Raw genomic sequence first — 14,864 nt, 5'->3', positions numbered from 1 at the left:
ATTCTACAATTTGTTGTTGTTGCTTCTAGGCCTGTAACAATTTTCATAATGAAAAGACTGGATTATATCCTTCTTCATTATAAGAAAATGAGAACTGAGTTGCTGTTAAACTTCTTGCTGACTTGCACTGTGATCTAGTTAAGCTTATCTTTCAAATTTCCTCATCCCCTTCATTTCAGATATTATACTCAGCCAATGGATTGAAATCCACAGAGTCATAAGAACACAGGAAACGTGGGTGAAGAAAGAGTCTCCAGTGGATTCACAGCCTGTCTTACCATTATTTACTACAGACATCTGAGGCGTAAATTTTATTTCATTTAAAGCCATAATGACTTGGGATGTTACACTTGTGATAGTGTTATTTATATCAACAAAATTCCTTTGCAATTGAAAGGAAAATACAGTTCTTACTATAATAGAAAGAAAAAAACCAAAGTTAAACAGTGATTATTAAGAATTAAGTTTAATGGAAGAAAATCTTATTTGTTCTTAGTGGTTTCCATTTCTTTAAACCTTGCTTATATTGTTTTGACTTCAGTTTAGCAGCAATTAGATTGCTAATTATATAGGCTATTTCTCTAGTAAAGAGTTAAATTTTGGAAGAAAAAAAAGCTTTTCTTGAGCTTTTGTTCTTTTCATGTTCTTTCAGCTCTCTATACACAGGATAAATGTTATCTACTGAATGTGAAATATCTTTGAATATAGTAAAGTGTTGTATAGATGTACTAGAAATAATGTATTTTTAAAGAATACTTTTCTTCTAATGGCAGCCTTTAGCATTGTGATAATCACTTTATATAAGCTCGATTTGGTATTGCTAAGCCTCAGGGACAGCAAAAACATTGTAAAAATAAGCAAAGTACTTTGTCTCATGGTGTTCAGTAAAAACACTGATTACATTTGTCAGTGTCCAAATGGAATCTGCCCTTATAGCACTGTTTCCTGGTGATGGACACCATGCCAAGTGGTTCTGATACACTTGTTTGAAAGTTTAGATCATATCTTAAAGTCAAATTTGGAACTATCTAATTGCATTCCTCACAAGCCTCAAAGTATTATAGAAAACTCATAGCCATAAAGTCATAGAATTAGAGATACCAGAATTTAGAGCAGGGACTGTGGTTTTTGTCATATTCACATAGTGTGTGTGTGTGTGTGTGTATGTGTATATATATTTTTTTAATTGAAGTATAGTTGATTTATAGCATTATATTAGTTTCAGGTGTGCTTTATACTCCATTTAAAATTATTGTAAAATATTGGCTGTATTCCCTGTGCTATACCATATATCCTTGTAGTTTATATATTTTATACATAGTAGTTTGTACCTCTTAATCCCTTCCCCCATCTTGCCCCGCCCCCCTCCCTCTCCCCGCTGGTAACCACTAGTTTGTTCTCTGTTTTGTTACATTCATTTGTGTGTTTAAATCGTATTGACTATTGTACTCATTTTAGAGTTAAACTGAGGCCCAGAGAACTTAAATCTACATAAATAAGTCCGTGTAGTTCACGGCTGACTGGACATTAAGTCTGGATTCCTTCTCCTAGTCCTCAAAATGACATCAGTGGGTGGGTACTTTGTTTTTGGTTGAGAACTTTGGGTTTGTTTTTACAAGGCGCTGGATGTGAAAGGTACAGTAGCCCTTGCTTCAGCAGCCCAGGTGGAAGTAATTCTGAGAGGCCTTGCTGAGACCCTTGCATGAGGGTGACGAGCACATTTGAAAGCATCCCCTGTTTTTAGAAAGAAGAAAACAAATGGGAACACTTCTAACTTCTAAAAGGGAGAAATAATATTTGAAATTAATAGTTGTGTCTTTTACCTCATTTTTTGTGGCATTCATTTGTTGACTTCTGTTCCCTTTTGTTAAGATCAATCATTGCTTGAGGAGAACTGCGTCTGAGTGTAAGGTGACATTTTAACAGTCTACGCTAAGAATCCATCATTCTATTCACTTTGGGATCTGACTTTGAGATGTTTCTGGATTCAACCCCGTCAGGTGGTCGGATCTGACAGCTTTGGTCTACCCAATTGGGGCAGGGTTTTCCTTTTCAAACTTTTCAAACAGTTGCCCTTGGTGTGTTTCACTTTGAGTTTCTCTTCAGTACTCTTCTGTCTGAAGCTCTTGTATTTCAGACTTTGAGTTGCTAAACCTGGTCACTGTTTATTTGTAGTGCTGGTTACATGTCTGAGACAATTAAAATTTTTCATGGTGTAGGGGTTATCTCTTGAGATAATAATTAGTGATATTCCTAGTTATTGCAAAACCATGGGTTGGCAATCAGTGCCTTACACTTTCTTGTTATTTGCATCACATTAACGAATCACATATTTTTCTGAAACTCTGATGACACGGCAAGTGGTTGATGAAGAAAGTAAAGCCAGGGGAAGCCCCTAGGCTAGGGTTTGTCTGAAGCTCCAGAGCCTCATGGCTCTAAGAAGAAAGTAGTTTGGGCTGAGAGTGAGACGGTGGCAGTCCCGGGGGCTATTGTGAATAATTCAAAAAGCTTAACGGAGATCAGAACGTTGCCTGCCACAAGGCTGCACAGAATATCTAAAAGGTCAGTTTATTTTTGGCAGGAGTTGTAGCAACCTTGGTTATCTCATACTGCTCAGAAACACTGGCAGTAGTATATGCCTTTGATGAATAATATATGAGAACATAAATGAATTAATACCTAATAAATGTTGTTTATTTTACAGACATAACCTTTCAAAACAAGATAGAGTTATATTAGGTGGGGGTGGTCTTTGGTGATGGCAGAGTTGGGAAAAAGCCATTTTTTAAAAGTGTCTGCTTTTCCTAATCATTTTCCTTTTACCTGTTGTGTTATCTCTGTTTTATCTTTTTTGTACCTGCCCATCTCTCTTTCCTATCTTATCCTTTCTCCTGCCTCTCCTGTTGCATCAAGTTTCTTAACCATTGGAATACGATAAAAGCCACCTGACAAACCTAGACATGAGTTGGTCGGTAAATCAAAAAAGTTAGTTAGGGACTTCCCTGGCAATCCAGTGGTTAAGACTTCGCCTTCCAATGCAGGGGGTGCGGGTTTGATCACTGGTCGGGGAGCTGAGATCCCACGTGCCTTGGGGCCAAAAAAACCAAAACATAAAACAGAAGCAATATTGTAACAAATTCAATAAAGACTTTAAAAATGGTCCACATCAAAAAAAAAAAAACTTAAAAAAAAAAGTTAAAAAGAGTAGATTCCTCCAGTTGGCACAGACATAGACAAGTTGATCAATGGAAGGATAGAGTCCAGAAGTAAACCACACTTACATATATGGGTTAATTTTTGACAGAGGTGTAAAAAGAATTCGGTGAAGAGAGAATAATGTAACAAATGGAGCTGGAAAATTTGATAACCATATGTGAAAAACAAAACAACCAAACCTGGATCCATACTCATACCTTATTAAAAAAAATTAACTAAAAGTGGATCATAGATCTAAATGTAAAATCTAAAAAAATGGATAAATTGAATTTTATTAAAATTAAGAGCTTCTCCAAAGACATTGTTAGGAAAATAAAAAGACAAGCCACAGACTGGAAGAAAAGGACTTGTATCCAGAAAATAATGAAAAACTCCCCAAATGTAGTAACAAAACAATGACCCATTTTTAAAAAAGTGCAACATATTTGAACACTTTGCCAAAAAAATGAAGGTGACAAATGCATGATAAGGTACTCAACATCATTAGTTATTAGGGAAATGCAAGTTAAAACCACAATGAAATACCACTATACACCCATTGGAATGACTTTAAAAAAAATACCAATTGCTGGCAAAGATGTAAGCAAAGTAAGAAACACTCATACACTGCTGATGGAAAACAGTTTGGCAGTTTCTTAAAAAGTTAAACATATACCTATTTTGTGTCCCAGCTATTCCTCTTCTCTGTATTTACCCAAGAGAAGTGAAAGCATGTCCACAAAAAGACTTGTTTATGAATGTTTCTGGCAGCTTTATTTGTAATAGCCCCAAACAGAAACAACACAAATGTCTATCAACAGGAGAATGGATGAACAAAATATGGGATATCTATACTGTAGAATACTACTCAGCAATAAAAGGGAACAAACTATCGATACATGCAACAGGGATGAGTCACAAAATAATTACACTAAAGAGGAAGAAGCCAGGATGGGGGTAGGAAGTATATACTACATGATTCCATTTATGTGGAACTTTAGGAAAGGCAAATGAACCGTGTTGGCAGATCAGTTTTGCCTGGGGATGGGCAGAGGAATATTAATGGGGGCGGGGGGTAGAGAAAATGATTACAAAGGGGCATGAGGAAATTTTGGGGGTGAAAAATGTGTTCATAATCTTGATTATGATGATGGTTTCTTATATATATGTCAAAACTTACTGTATACTTTAAATATGTGTAGTTTATTACATTAATTATACCCCTCCATAAAGAAGTGCCACCCCCAATGACTTACGTACCATAAACATTTTATTTAAATCAGGAATACACATTCATTGGACAGATTTGGTTCTTTTGTTAGTTTTCATGTGTGATTCCTGCACTTGTAGGGCCATGCTGCCTTTCTTGCAAAATCTCCTTTTGTGATGCATTATCTAAGAAACCTCCCATCTCGTTCTCTTCAAAATGGAATAAGAACTTAAAGACATATGAGAAACAATGTAAATTTACCAACTCTCTAGACGTTGGGGATTTCTGTCCCCTAATCTTTTACTGTATTATCTCCTATGTTTAACGCAACAATGTTTTTGTGTGTATATGATTTGTCCTATCATTCCAAAGCATCCTACTGAGTTACTGAAATAGTATTTTCTTTATATAATTATATGTCAGTGGTTTATGTACTATTTTTATTAAATTACATTATTGCAGTGCCAAGTATAACTGGCATAAACAAGTTTGGGAACAAACATGACTAACTTTTGGTAAGCACACAGCTTTGCAGGGGGAAACTGTATGCAGACCCTGCCTAATAGAAGCTACCGGATGGTAGTATCCACTGTACTGAAAGCATTCATCACAGTGCAGTTTTACAAAATGAATTGGAGTCAGTGCATTTGCTGGATTGGCTAAGGAAAAGTTGGTTGAGGAAGATTCTACTGCTCAAGCATGCTAATGCTGACTTTCCTCAGCTGTAAATATTAAGAGTCTCTGCCCGGGGATAGGGGTATTATTAAGGTTTAAGTGAAGTAATGTAAATAAAGTGCTTAGTGCAATAAGGTCCTTAGCACTTATCCTGGCATGTAGTAAGTGCTAAAAATGTGCCTAATTTTGATCATGTATGTTATTTCAGAAAACATCTTTATAATATTAGGGCAGGAAGGACCTTAGAGATTGACTCAACCCGTTTATTTTACAGATGAGGAAAGTGGCTCAACAACACACACATTGGCAAGTAGGGCTGAAGGTCGCGCACATCACCAACAAGTTGATAATCTCAGGACGCTTCCCAGGAGGCTTCTTCCTAAGGGGCTCCTGAAAATCTAGAGAGTTCTCTAATACCAGGGGAGGAATTGCACGCTTTATGTCAGACTCATAAAAGAGCTTCTTTTGAGAGCAGCCTTACTTGTTCAGAAGGCAGATCATCTTCAATATCTGTGAACATCTTTTAAAAACATTTGCTGAATTCTACTTTTGAAGTGTCGGTATTCCTTCACACAGCTGAAATCAGTGGGTGTGTGAAGCGAGCTAAAACCAGGCATCAGTGAGCCGCGAAGGGAGTGAGGAGGTTGTGGGACTAATAAACAGATGAAATCTGATTTAATAAGGTGGGTTAGAAATTTCATGAAAGCCACGTTTGGTTTTTCCCACTTGGGTGTAGCTTCAAACTAAGACCTACGCTTTCTTGGGCTGGAAAATGATCCATTTTTTCCCCTTCCTTGTGAAAACAAACCGGCCTACCAGTTGTGCTATAGGGATTGTATTTTTCATCTGAAGTATGCCCATGGAGGCTGGCATCCACACTCCAGACTTGGTGCAGTGAACATCACTTGCAAATGCTAACACTTGGAATGTGACGGAAACAGATCATGGTCACCCTGTGCTGGCCAGGACGATGCCCTTCGGTATTGGTGTTTGCCTCTACTGGCCTGATCCAGCTTGAGGGATCAAAGTTGCAGTGCACCTGCTGAAAAGCTGCAGGGTCGTTAAACCCTGACAGGCATCTGAACTCACTCAGCCAACCAGGGCCAGTGACGTGGCTTCGGAGGCAGGAAGCCTGGGTTTAAATTGTGCCTCTTACACACTCAGGCACATCATTTAACCTTTCGAATTGTGCTTTCTGTTACAACAGGAAAACGTAAATACCAACTTTCTAACGTTCTTAGAGTGAGGTTTAATGAATTAATAGCTTCATGAATTTATAAACTCTTTAATGGGAAATAGACACGAGGTTATTAAAGTGAGCAAGTCAGTAATGACTCCATTTGCTTCTGCTTTAAAAAAAAAATGAAATTAGAACACTCCCTAACACCATACACAAAAATAAACTCAAAATGGATTAAAGACCTAAATGTAAGGCCAGACACTATAAAACTTATAGGAAAACATAGGCAGAACACTCTATGACATAAATCACAGCAAGATCCTTTTTGACCCACCTCCTAGAGAAATGGAAATAAACACAAAAATAAACAAATGGGACCTAATGAAACTTAAAACCTTTTGCACAGCAAAGGAAACCATAAACAAGATGAGAAAACAACCCTCAGAATGGGCGAAAATATTTGCAAATGAAGCAACTGACAAAGGATTAATCTCCAAAATTTACAAGCAGTTCAGGCAGCTCAATATCAAAAAAACAAACAACCCAATCCAAAAATGGGCAGAAAACCTAAATAGACATTTCTCCAAAGAAGATATACAGATTGCCAACAAACACATGAAAGAATGCTCAACATCACTAATCATTAGAGAAATGCAAATCAAAACTACAATGAGGTATCACCTCACACCAGTCAGTATGGCCATCATCAAAAAATCTACAAACAATAAATGCTGGAGAGGGTGTGGAGAAAAGGGAACCTTCCTGCACTGTTGGTGGGAATGTAAATTGATACAGCCACTACGGAGAACAGTATGGAGGTTCCTTAAAAAACTAAAAATAGAACTACCATATGACCCAGCAATCCCACTACTGGGCATATACCCTGAGAAAACCATCATTCAAAAAGAGTCATGTACCACAATGTTCATTGCAGCTCTATTTACAATAGCCAGGACATGGAAGCAACCTAAGTGTCCATCGACAGATGAATCGATGAAGAAGATGTGGCACACATGTACAATGGAATATTACTCAGCCATAAAAAGAAACAAAATTGCATTATTTGTAGTGAGGTGGACGGACCTAGAGTCTGTCATACAGAGTGAAGTAAGTCAGAAAGAGAAAAACAAATACCGTATGCTAACACATATATGGAACCAAAAAAAAAAAAAAAAAGGTCATGAAGAACCTAGGGGCAGGACAGGAGTAAAGACACAGATGTAGAGAATGGACTTGAGGACACGGGGAGGGGGAAGGGTAAGCTGGGACGAAGTGAGAGAGTGTCATGGACATATATACACTACCAAATGTAAAATAGATAGCTAGTGGGAAGCAGCTGCATAGCACATGGAGATCAGCTCAGTGTTTTGTGTCCACCCAGAGGGGTGGGTGGGAGACGCAAGAGGGAGGAGATATGGGGATATGTGTATATGTATAGGTGATTCACTTTGTTATAAAGTAGAAACTAACACACCATTGTAAAGCAATTATACTCCAATAAAGATGTCAAAAAAAAAAATAGCATCTGGGACTTTTCTGGTGGTCCAGTGGTTAAGACTCCGTGCTTCCACTTCAGGGGTGCAGGTTTGATCCCTGGTCAGGGAACTAATATCTCGGGTGCCGCGGGCCAAAAAAAAAAAAGCATCTATCCCTGCCTTTAATTTTTGGTGTTAAACATCTGTGACTTTCTCACTAAAATAAATCTTTCACATGTCATGCTTGACACGCTAAATGCTAGTCAATTCAGCATTTATTGAGCACATACTATGTGCAGGAGTAGGAGCCAAAAGGAGTCATGATTATTTGTTCAGAAGGCTGATCACCTTCAATAGCTGTGAACATCTTTTAAAAACTCTGCTGAATTCTACTTTTGAAATGGTGGCATTCTGTGAGAGGTGACAAGACTCCTCGAGGTATGTACAACTAAAATACATCTTGTTCAAAATTACTGTGTTCATCTGTGATTACCCTAACACCAAAATGAAACTGTAAATGTAGATCCTTTTTAAAATAATGAAGTTCTAACGAAGTGTTTGACTTACAAGGTTTGCATTTTTCAATTAAGAAGAATTTTATTAGATTGAAAAAATTCTGAAAGAGAAATTTCACTCCTGGCATGTCTCTCATTTACATTTTTGTCAGGTTTATTAATGCATATGTAGCACTTTGTGTGCAGGGAAGCAAGAGCTTTTTGAAGAATTGTGTTGGAATCGCAGTCATTTTCCAGATGTCTTTAATCTGGTGTCTGTGTAGGCGGGATATAGGCTCTGGTTCTTACTCTTTTGAAATTGGGATTTTAACATTAAGCATTTATATGATGCTTAGTGTAAGAAGTACTAATGTTTTATTATAGCTTTCGGGGTAAAAACATTGCAAAGTAGGTGACAGGCGTATTGTTTCTGTTGCTAAAAAGTTTATGATTTCTCTTAAAGCTGATGTGCATATTTGGATTTGCATTAGTTGAAAGTTTTAAGAAAATATCTCTAGCAAATCCTCTAAGCTATGGAAGAAAGTGTATTCAAAATTGCTAAAATTCAAAAGAGATGATTTTATCTAAGAAGAATGATGTTTAAGATAGTCAAGTTGAAGTTTTTTCTTTTAGAACTTCTATTTTGAGATTGGAACAAGTACTTTGGTACTACTAGTTTTCTTGGTTTACATATAATTTTAATTAACAAGATACTAATTATGAATGTAAAGATTTCAAAATTTATCAGTAAACCCCAAAGAAAGGAAATCAGAAATGTCTTGAAGTAAATGGTCTGCTTGTGGAGATGTGCTCATTTTGAAAGTATACACTTCCGGGTCAGATTTCTAATGTGGGCCAAGGAAGTAAGCTTTCAACTCTTCAAAAACAATACTGTCTCTGCAGCTGTCAGGGGGTGCAGGAGCGGGGACGGCAGAGCCAGATGAAAACAGAGCTTTATAGGATTGCAGGGTCAGCATTTAGCAAGGATGCTCTTATTGTTATGAAGTTGCCCAGATGTGGGGTACAGAGGTGGTGCTAGACTGTTGTGCTCTGGAAACCATGTGATAGGATTCCAGCAGATACCACTCTGATTATGCCCTGAGGGCCAGGCCTATGTTTTCAACATCTTGTATTCATAATGCCCAGGACAGAGCCTTACCCATCAGCTAAATGAACAGTTGAAGGTACTAGCAGCTCTGCATGCCAGAGACACGGAAGAGCTAGTTGTGGGAAAATTCAAAGAGTTTTTCTTTTCACATGTTATACCATAGCATACATTATCCTGTGTTCCCTGGTTTTGTGTTTTTGACGCCTGCTCCTTTGGGGATTCCTTTTAGAAAATCAAATATCAAAATATTAAAAGGAAAGAAATACCTAGGTCATAAGAACTGACATTTATTCTGGGGCATTGGTAAAAAGTCACTTCATCTCTCACATATTTAGAAGAAAGGTGATCATGTTTACGATTATTTAAGTAGTTAAGATTAAAAAATCAGAATTAGAGAATGTCAGAAATAGAAGTCACCTTAAAAATCCTCTTTGTCAATCCGCCTACTATAGAAAGGGAAACAGATACAAGCGTCACTTAGAATCGAGGGCTTCAGAGCCGTCCTATGCTGTCCAGTGGCCAAGAGCCACAAGTGGCCATTCTAATTAAATTTTAAAATATTTAAAATAAAAATCCCCTTCCCAAGTTACACTATTTTAAGTTCTCCATAGCCATGTGTGGCTAGTGGCTATCATACTGGTCTGGGCCAATTGTAAAACTTTTGCCTCATTGGAGAAAGTTCTGTTGGACCTTGCTGGACTAGACTTTTTCATCACAACTCTTTCCTCTCCACCATGAAAAACCTTAATGTACAGGTTCCCGATGATTGGCCCCTAGCACTGGATCATATATTTCAATAAAGAATTTAAGATTGGAAACCGTGTGTGAAATGATTCTGTTACTTATTATGCATTTTTGGTTCTCCTAGGAGGGAGGTGTACCCAGGAGCCCCATGGAGTGTGTGTGGTTCAGACATCAACAGTCTTGAATGAGCAATCACAGGGCATGTTCCTGAGCCAGAATGGAAACTGGCTGTTGGCCCTTGCCTGCCTCGTGTGAAACACCAAGGTTAATTTCAGGTCTGTGTCATGTGATCCTAATGCTGGTGTTCTTATTTAGCACATCTGCTTAACTAAGCCTCTTCTATGAGTAGCTAAACGTACAGGTAATTCAGGGTTTTTTTTTACATTTTTAATTAATTAATTAATTTATTTTTGGCTGCGTTGGGTCTTCGTTGCTGAGCGCGGGCTTTCTCTAGTTGAGAGCGGGGGCTACTCTTCGTTGCTGTGTGCGGGCTTCTCATTGCAGTGGCTTCTCTTGCTGTGGAGCACGGGCTCTAGGCACCCGGGCTTCAGTAGTTGTGGCACACAGGCTTAGCTGCTTTGCGACATATGGGATCCTCCCAGACCAGGGCTCCAACCCGTGTCCCTTGCATCAGCAGGTGGATTCTTAACCACTGCGCCACCAGGGAAGTCCCTGTAATTCAGTTTTTAATAATCTATTATTAATGGCTTTTTTTTTTTTGAGTTGATGATATCTTATGAACCTTCATCAGACTTAATCCAAGATGAGTTTTCTTTGTTGAGTGGTTCTGATAGATCACAGTACTAATTGGATTATTCTGAGTAACTGAAATAAGTGGAGGCTGAATCCTGGTTTTTACTCCTGGTTTATTTATTCAACTAATTAACATTTGGGGACTCCTCTAAAGTCACAGGTCTTGCAGATATACTTGATTATTTAATGTCAGCTGAGGGATGTAAACTAAGGACATTGAGGGAAATAAAATCTTGGAGTATAGTTTTAGCTCAGAAAGCTCTTTACAGCTATTAATCAAATGTCACCTTTACGAAGGTGACCACCCTATTTAAACAGCAATCCTCTGGCATCCCTGATTTCCCTTTTCCTGCACTATTTTTTAATAGCAGTCATCACCTTCTGTCTCATTTATTATGCTTATTGTTTATTGTGTGTGTCTCTCTCTAATAAAATCTAAGCCCCTTAAGGGCATGTATTTTTCTGGGGTGGGTGTGGGTGTCTGTTTCACTGGTATATGCCAAATGTCTAGAATAGTGCTTTGTCACAGAGTAGGTGCTCTGAGTAGTTATTGAATGAATGAATTAATAGGTGACCAGGATCACAAAGAGTAATGTTTTCATTTAATCACTCCATTAAGACTATTGCGAAGTTCATCAGTGACCTCCATATGTTAAAGCTAGTGGTCATTTCTCAGTCCTCACTGTACTTAAATTATGAGCATTTAATACAGCGATCACTCCCTTTGCCAGGGCACCATGCCACAGGTTCCAGTTTTTCCTTTTATCTTACTGGCTAGCTTCCTCTCAATCCCTCACCACCTGGCTCTTTTCATCTCCCCACTCACTTAACCGTGAAGTACCCAGTGGTCACTCTTCGACCCTCTTCTTTGTTCTATCTATACTCATGGTCTCTTCCTGTCTCCTGACTTTAAATGCTACCCATATAGTGAGGATACCTACATTACATATCTAGCCTAGACTTCTTCCCTAAACTCTAGGCTGCATTAGTTCAAAAACAAATGAACCCCGCAGCTCAGTGGCTTTTACACTGACACACATTATTTCTTGCTCATGGGTTTGTAGTTCAGCTGCATCTTAGCTCCAGGCTATAGGTTGGGTTCAGATTTTTCCCTTGTTCCATAGATGGATCTTCTCTGTCTTCTCATTCTAGGTACCAGTCTGAAGGCCCCACCTCTGTCTGGTCTGGGCTATTCTCTTGTAGCAGGGAGCAGGAATGAAAGGGTAGGTGGGGATTTTTGATGGCCAAGACCAAAGTCCATAAAATAGGGAAGTATACTCCATCAACTGAAAGGGAGAGGATGATGTCGAACAATACAATCTAGCAGAATGTCTATTAGACATTTCAGGTTTCACATGTCCCACACCGAGTTTCTGATCTTTCCCTCCAAAACTGCTCCTCCCATATCCCTCCCCGTTTTAGTTACTGGCAACTCCAATTGCTTAGACCAAGATCCTTGGGATCATGCTGGACTCTTCTTTTTCATATTCTATATCCAATATTTTAGAAAGTCCTGTCAACTCAGCCACTGAAATATGTTTAGAATCCAAACACTTCACACAGCCCAGTGCTGCTGCTTGGTCATTGTCAATGTCACTGTCAAGAGACAAAGTCATCGTCTCTTGCTCAGCTCGTTGCAGTAGCCCTCCTGTCCCTCTTATTGCTTCTGCCTTTTGCCCTCTCAGTGAATCTGCAGCATAACAGTCCCACTTGAAACTGTGTAATGCTTCCACCTTTCTCTTAGAGTGAAAGTCAAAATTCTTAGACTGGCCAACAAGAAACTACATGGTCTGGCCCCCAATTACTTCTCTAGTGCATATGTTACCACTCCTTCCCTTGTTTACTTTGTTTCAGTGATATTTCCTTGCTGTTTCTCTAACTTACCAATGTGTTTCCACTTGTATTAGTTTTCCATCACTGATACAACAAATGACCACAAACTTAGCATCTTCAAACAACATAAATTTATTATCTTACAGTTCTGTAGGTCTGAAGCCTGACACAGGTTTCGCTGGGCTAAAATCAAGGTGTTGGCTGGGCTGCATTCTTTTCTGGGGGCTCCAGAGGAGAATCTGTTTCCTTGCCCTTTCAGCTTCTAGAGGCTGTCCACATTCCTTGGCTCATGGCCCCCTCCCTCCATTTTCAAAGTCCACAATGGTGAGTTGAGTCCTCCTAATATTGCATCACTCCAACAACATTTTCTACCTCCCTCTTCCACTTTTAAGGACCTTTGTGAGTACATTGGGCCCACCCAATAATTCAGAATAATTTCCCTATTTTAAGGTCAGCTGGTTAGCAACATTGACTCCATCTGCATTACTCAGCACCCAGTTCTACAAGGGTTAAGTCATAACCAGCTGCAGTTGCTGACTGACAAGGCACCCTGAGAAGAAGTTAAGATGATGACAGGTTGAGGCCCTCTGTGCTTTGGACAAGAAGCCCCCTTAGACAGTTAGATGCATGTCTCAGGAAGAATTTTAATGACTCCACATCCTTGCATCTTCCCATACATAGAAAAGCACTAAAATCATTAACTTGAGGTATTGGTTCTTTGGGATTAGCAGTAGCCTTTTACCAAGACATATGCTTGACTACACGTATTCCCTTGCCAAAAATCATATAGAAACTGGCTCCTCTCTCGCCTCTTCAGAGCAGTTCCCTCAGAGCTACTGAAAGGCTATCTCCTGGGCTATAGTCCTCAGCAAGACCCAGAATAAAACTTAAACTTACAACTCTTAGGTTGTGTGTTTTTCTTTAAGCTGACAACTGGAATGATCACGAGGAGACATCTGTCAAAAATAAATGTAAAATATGCGCAGAGGTCCCAAAAGCCAGCTACATGTTATGACGGGGATGACATACTTATTGGGAACATTTGACTCAACATGGATCAGGATGTGATGCAGAAATGTGGAATCTAGAACTACACTCTCCACAAGGTATCCATTTAACAAACCGGGCTATGTAAAATAAAATTAGTTAAATAAAATAAAACACAAATTTTAGTTCTTTGGTTTCAGTAACCACATTTCAAGCACCTACTAGCCCAGGGAGGCTGGTAGTTACTGAGTGAGACAGTGCAGCTGTAGAACATTTCCATCATTGCAGAAAGTTGTGTTGGATGGTGCTAGTCTAGAGTGCAGGCAGTGGTCATGTCTTTCTACCATGCACTGGTCCTACCACATCAAGGATGTGGTTATGCTGGATCTGAGTAACACATTTCAGAGGGACATAGACCAAATAGAGCATTTTAGATTAGAGGGCCTGGAAAATGAGAGAAATGAAAATCATGCCCTACGAGGCACGTTGAAGGACCTGGGTAATTAGCTAGGAGAAGGGACAGTAACTCCTCTATGCTGAACGTCAAGGCTAACACGAGGAAGAGGAAGGAGATGCCCTCATGGCCCAAGGGGTAAACCAAAGACTAAATTAGTGGACGTTTAGAGGAAGCAGGAATCGTTATGCTATGCAAACTCAATAATTTAGAGGGGTTCTGGAGTCAGACAACCTGTGTTCAAATCCTGCACTGAATCTTCCTTTTTGGATGAATTTGGGCAGGTTATGTAACCTCTCTAAGCTCCATTTCTCTCATCTGTAGAATAGGATCATATTAGTATCTTCCTCACTGCATTATTGAGGAGAATAAAAAATATATACAAAATTGAATATCTAACAAGTTAACTAGTATTAGTATGTCATATTCTGGATGATATAAGGAAGACTCATCTAAACACTGAATGTGCTGCTCTGGGGTTATAAGTTCCCATCGCTGGAGATGTTTAATGTGATGACAACTTTTGGACAGGGAGTATGGAGGGCACTGAAGCTCTGAGTAAGGGGCTGAATTGGAGTATTAAGTTTCCTTCCTGTATAAGCATTCATGGTTATTTTGTTTTGTTTTGTTTCATTTTCTGTTTATTTTCACCAAGGCTGTCCCCAGGTCTCGAGCATTTTTGACTCGGTCAGGTGACAGTTCATAGTTTCTTGCTGACTTTGAGGGATGGAGCAGGAGGGAGAGGAAGGAAGGGAA

At 39.0% G+C, this 14,864-nt stretch overlaps 1 protein-coding gene across 5 annotated transcripts in view; it reads left to right on the top strand.

The window, feature by feature from the left end:
• Positions 1–14,864, top strand: part of HECA (hdc homolog, cell cycle regulator) — a 175,516-nt gene that overhangs the window by 45,803 nt on the left and 114,849 nt on the right. For 4 of the 5 annotated variants that reach the window (XR_014248495.1, XR_014248496.1, XR_014248497.1 and 1 more), the window contains exon 3: positions 180–13,773. The gene's annotated coding sequence lies outside the window, so the exon portion shown is untranslated. The remainder of the gene's footprint in view (positions 1–179; positions 13,774–14,864) is intronic. The other variant, XR_014248499.1, reaches the window with a different exon arrangement.

The sequence above is a fragment of the Balaenoptera borealis genome (assembly GCF_965194805.1).
Source record: "Balaenoptera borealis genome assembly, chromosome: 9".
Lineage (NCBI taxonomy): Eukaryota > Metazoa > Chordata > Mammalia > Artiodactyla > Balaenopteridae > Balaenoptera > Balaenoptera borealis.
The sequence above is the reverse complement of the archived record's forward strand: the minus strand, read 5'-3'. Positions and strand labels throughout refer to the sequence as shown.